This window comes from Austrofundulus limnaeus, unplaced genomic scaffold (genome assembly GCF_001266775.1).
Source record: "Austrofundulus limnaeus strain Quisiro unplaced genomic scaffold, Austrofundulus_limnaeus-1.0 Scaffold153, whole genome shotgun sequence".
In the NCBI taxonomy this organism is placed as follows: Eukaryota; Metazoa; Chordata; class Actinopteri; order Cyprinodontiformes; family Rivulidae; genus Austrofundulus; species Austrofundulus limnaeus.
In genome coordinates, this window is record NW_013952555.1 from 314,889 (window position 1) to 320,647 (window position 5,759).

The 5,759-nt window shown below is 39.9% G+C and overlaps 1 protein-coding gene and 1 long non-coding RNA gene across 2 annotated transcripts in view; one reads left to right on the forward strand and one right to left on the reverse strand.

Moving 5' to 3' along the window:
• The window catches only part of ccndbp1 (cyclin D-type binding-protein 1), a gene marked incomplete at its 3' end in the record, with an annotated part of 21,471 nt that overhangs the window by 2,729 nt on the left and 12,983 nt on the right, over nucleotides 1–5,759 (forward strand).
• The window catches only part of LOC106523360 (uncharacterized), a 9,657-nt gene continuing 6,181 nt past the window's right edge, over nucleotides 2,284–5,759 (reverse strand). The window contains exon 3 of the long non-coding RNA XR_001310885.1: nucleotides 2,284–2,318. This is a non-coding gene — a long non-coding RNA (uncharacterized LOC106523360). The remainder of the gene's footprint in view (nucleotides 2,319–5,759) is intronic.

Consider the following 5,759-nt stretch of genomic DNA (forward strand, 5'->3'; position numbering starts at 1 on the left):
ACACACTGTGTATGGATCAATACACACTATGGAACAATACACACTATGTACGGAACAATACACACTATGTATGGATCATTACACACTGTGTATGGATCAATACACACTATGGAACAATACACACTATGTACGGAACAATACACACTATGTATGGATCATTACACACTGTGGATGGATCAATACACACTATGGAACAATACACACTGTACGGAACAATACACACTATGTATGGATCATTACACACTATGTATGTAATAATGTAATAATATCATGTCTAATTTCATTTAAATGCAGTTATTCTGTTTTTTGTTGTCCAAAGTATAAATGAATACATAATATTTAATAGTAAAAGACAGCAGATGGCTTTTTACAGCCAACATTGTGACACGTTTGCACAATCAGATCCATGCAGCGTTCTGCTCAGGTGAAGCAGCTCCAGCTTCTTTAGCCATTGTTGGACATTTGGTGTTTTGAACTATTTCAGGATAAAAATGCATTTTGCTCTCACCGAGGACTGCAGCGGCGTTTGTCTGCTGCAGACGTTTCTGTGAAGGCTCTGTTGTTTATCTGTGACAGTTACAGTCATGGGGCAGACGCTTCATTTTGTCACATGTGTGCAGAAGTGATTGCATCAGTTAGCTGAGTAAACATCTCTTCTTTCTCAAATGTTTTATTTGTCTTTGTGTAACGTCTCCTCTTCCTCCTCTTCCAGTTCAGCTCTTCTGTTAATCCTAATTTATTTCTTATTTTTTTTGTATCCTTAGACACCCTGTCCCTGCATCCTGACCCAGGTGTGCAGTTAGTCTGAGGGTAGTCTTAGGCAGCGGCCAATCCTATTGCAGCCAGATTAAGCAGGGATTAAGCATGTTACTCCGTGAAAGCAGACAGACAGACTAGCACTAATCTGACTTTAGCCCTGTTCTGAAAACCAGCCGTCTCGGGCAATCCCGCTCTTCCGTGAATGCATTATGAACATGTGTGTGTGTTGACGGCTGTGTGTGTGTGTGTGTGTTCCTGCGCTTCCACCTCTGTGGGAACCAAACGTCCTGAGGTGAACTGAAACGTGAGAGTGTAAAACTGCTGCACCCACCGGGCTTCGTGTCTGCAGGGGGCTTGGGATTAGAGTTTAGGCTGAAAGGCACAATCAGGATTAGGGTTCAGGTCAGGTTTTACAGTTATGGCTCAACTTCATGCTCAGGAACTTTTTCTAAACTTTGTTTCTAGTAAGCAAAATTAAATATTTGATGTCACTGAAGCCATCTTGAAAATAAAGAAAATTTTAACCTATTATAAAAATATATATAAAGACAGAACAATGAGCAAAAATGATGCCTAAATCATAAAATACAACCAATTTATAGGTAAAAATGTGTGGAAATAAATCAAAATTTAATAGGATTCTTCCTTGATGATGCATATTCTTTATTTTTGATGCCAAAGTAAAATAAAAAAGGATAAAGTATTAGTTACTGCTTGGTGTTTGTGCTGAAATTGACTCTTTGCTGCAAATACATCGAATTTTGGCTGAATTTCTGCAGTCATTTTTGTTTTGTTTGTTGTTGATTAGCTGTGGTGAAAAGTTGCACAGTATGGAAGTTGCTTATTATTATTATTATTATTAGTAGTAGTAGTAGTAGTTGTTGTTGTGCTACTAATTGTTTTTTAGTAAAATACAGTATCATTTTCCACTGATAAGTTTCACTTTTAGATTATTCTAAATGCAATACATCAAGTCTAATTATATTATTTGTTATTTATTTAAATTATTGTTGTTTACTTTAATAAAAGCTGAAGTTTCATCACTTTTAAAGTTGTTGGTGAAGCTCATAAAAATGTGTTACCTTCAAACATCCAATCAAATTTTGGTAAGAGGGAAAGCTGTTATAATTTGAAGGGATTACAAATGTTTGTTAAACCGAAAATCCGAACAAATTTGAAGGACAGATGCACTTCAGTAAAAGGTATAAGACTATAAAAAAATCCTAAGAACTTGTGAACAGAAGTTTCATCACTTTTAAAGTTGTTGGTAGAGAAAACATTTAAGCAGAAGTCTTGTTGTTTTTGGTGTATTTTTTAATTTGACCCAGCTGTTTAAATCAGTTGGACCTCACAAACATAAACATGTTTTTTCTGTTGTGGGTGAAGTGTATTAAAGTTAAAGCACCAGTCCTGATGTAACTTGTGTTTCTGCGTCGTGAGCTGATGGCCGTGATCCAATAAACATGTTGAGCTGATTGTCTCACTTACAGCTTAAGGACCGGTCCGGTTGTTGTTGTTGTTGTTGTTGTTGCGTAACCGTCTTAAAGCTTGTTGCCCGTCTGAAACAACAACGTCGAACAAATCAGACTGTTGGACCAGAAGAGCAACATTCAGCAGCTCATCAAACACCACTTTAGTCTGGGTTATTGAACCTGCAGCTTCTATAGATGATGATTTATGAGCACTGAGTTTTTCATACATGAAGCTGCAAATAAAAATATTAATTTATTTACATTTCTCCACATAAAGACTCTTAATCATCACAAAACTCAAAACATTGAGAGACTTGAGATTCATAATCAACTGAGACTGAGACAAAGACCTGAGACATAAGACCTGAGGCTTAAGACCTGAGGCTTAAGACCTGAGGCTTAAGACCTGAGGCTTAAGACCTGAGGCTTAAGACCTGAGACATAAGACCTGAGGCTTAAGACCTGAGACTTAAGACCTGAGACATAAGACCTGAGGCTTAAGACCTGAGACTTAAGACCTGAGGCTTAAGACCTGAGGCTTAAGACCTGAGGCTTAAGACCTGAGGCATCAGACCTGAGACATAAGACCTGAGGCATCAGACCTGAGACATAAGATCTGAGGCATCAGACCTGAGACATAAGACCTGAGGCATCAGACCTGAGACATCAGACCTGAGGCATCAGACCTGAGACATCAGACCTGAGACATCAGACCTGAGACACCAGACCTGAGACATAAGACCTGAGACACCAGACCTGAGACACCAGACCTGAGACACCAGACCTGAGACACCAGACCTGAGGCATAAGACCTGAGACATAAGACCTGAGGCACCAGACCTGAGACATAAGACCTGAGGCACCAGACCTGAGGCATAAGACCTGAGACATAAGACCTGAGGCACCAGACCTGAGACATCAGACCTGAGACTTAAGGCCTAAGGCATCAGATCAGAGACTTAAGACCTGAGACATAAGACCTGAGATATCAGACCTGAGACATCAGACCTGAGACATCAGACCTGAGGCATCAGACCTGAGACATAAGACCTATGACATAAGACCTGAGGCATCAGACCTGAGACATAAGACCTGAGGCATCAGACCTGAGACATCAGACCTGAGACACCAGACCTGAGACATAAGACCTAAGACTTAAGACCTAAGACTTAAGACCTGAGACACCAGACCTGAAACACCAGACCTGAGGCATCAGACCTGAGACATCAGACCTGAGACATCAGACCTGAGATATAAGACCTAAGACTTAAGACCTGAGACACCAGACCTGAGACATAAGACCTGAGACACCAGAACTGAGACATAAGACCTGAGGCATCAGACCTGAGACATAAGACCTGAGACATAAGACCTGAGACTTAAGACCTAAGGCATCAGATCTGAGACTTAAGATCTGAGATATAAGACCTGAGTCACCAGAGATGCAGATCAGTCTGAACCTCTCAGATTCTGATCCTCAGCTTTTTGTTTTTTCAGCAACAAGGCTTCATGTTGGATCTGAACCTGTCAGTCAGCATCAGGAAGAAACTAGATTACTTGACAGTTTTTAAATAAAACAACAGTTTTTGTTTCGTGATGTCTCAAAGCTCATCCTCTGAAACCTTCAGTCTGTTTTGGGTTGATGTTTTGTTTGGTGTTAATGTTTGTTTTAACGTAAATTAATTTCTAAGCTGCTGATTGAAAAGCCATGAAAACACAACCCGTGTCATGACAAACTTCAGCTTCTTTTCCCCGAGAGAAGGGAATTTAAAAAGTCCTGACATCTGACTAAAACCTCTGCTTCAGGATATTACATAAAAGTGCCTGTCTGGCTGCATGCACACACACACACACACACACACACACACACGTTGTCACCCCATGGGCTCGCTGCAGCAGCTGTGTGAGGTAATGTCTGTCTCTGCGTCTGTGCAACACCCTGTAAGAATAACAAATCCACCTTTTTCTCCCAACATTTTTCTATCTCATTACCCCCCCCCCGCCCCCATCTGTTCCCCCCACTCCCGTCTCCTCTGCTCGAGCTCATCTTCTTTATTCGCTCAGCCACCCCCAGGTTCTCCAGCATTGTTTGAGGCTAGACGCAGCAGACTATTAAAAATGTCCTCTGTAGAGGGAAGCTTGTGCTGTAAACAGAGGATGAGGGAAGCAGGCGTGAGGTGGGATGAAGGATGGAGTCACAAGGAAAAGATGGTAAAGAAAAAAGGAACAGACAGAAGTGGGATTAAAGCACTAAAATACTGTTTTCATATTTATCACTAATATTTAAACTGGTGCTGCAACATCTGAAGCTTCAGACAAGCTTCTGTTTGCTGCATGAGAACAAGTTTTTATTTATTTTAAAGGTTAACATTTTGTGATGTTACAACCTGTCCAGGATCTGCCCCGCCCATTGATATATATATCACTGGATTGGGCGTCACATGACCTGCGCGTGCTTCGCAAGGAGAATTTTTATGCATTGAGCTAATGCTAACGCTAACCACTGAAATCCATGAGGAGAACGTAGCGCGGTGCAAACAAACGCTTTATAAACACACAAATGTACAAATACTTTGCTATAAACTGCAGAAATTGTTACAACACATTTACAAGAGCTAAAAGGGTTATGTTTTACAGGTAAATATTACACATATGTAACCAAAATTGATTATTTTAATTATAAAACCTGTACGCTAACATTAAAAAGCTTCAGAATTGATTTTATGTTGTCAAATATATTATTTAGTGAAATTAAAGGTATAAAATATGGACTTTATTGGATTGTTGACTAGTTAGACTGCATAATAATTCAGAAATTATGATTTAGACAACTAATGACCTCAGGAGAGAGCAGGTGAGAGGATGGGTAGACATATTTTATATTATAAACTCAAAGATCTTCAAAAGGTCTTATATGGTTATTATACATGTGAAGATTTCCTCTCTGCTCTTCTTGGCAGAACTGTGGACTCACTCAGGGGCGGAGCTAGGCTTTCGTTTTTTTTGGTAAAGGGTGTTTTTTTTAGAGGGGCACATACAAATAAAAAAAAACACTCAAATTCAAGATGGCTTCCACAGATAATTCCAAATGGCTCTAATTAATCTGTTTTAAAGGGGACATGATGCAAAATCCACTGTTTTATCTGTTAAATGCATTTTGTTGTGGATCTGGAGTCTCCATGCGGCAGAAAAGTTGAATTTAGTCTCTCCTGGTACTTCAGAGATATCTTTAGATTCTGTTTGGGTCAGATTTTTCAGCTCGTTCAGTCTCTCCCCCCCCCCCCCTTTTCTGAACTACTACGTCAAATTATCTGAGACAGAATTACCGTATAAGGTCTGGACTTACCAACTATAATTTCCTCCTGTTAATTCTCCTCTGGTTCTGGGTCAGAGTCTGGTTCTGGCTCTGATTCTGGTTCTGGCTCAGACTCTGGTTCCAACATGTAAGGCTGGATGAACAAGCCTTCTATTGACATCTTTAAATTGTAAATAAAATGTTTCTGCACTCTAGAAAACATAACCCCCCCC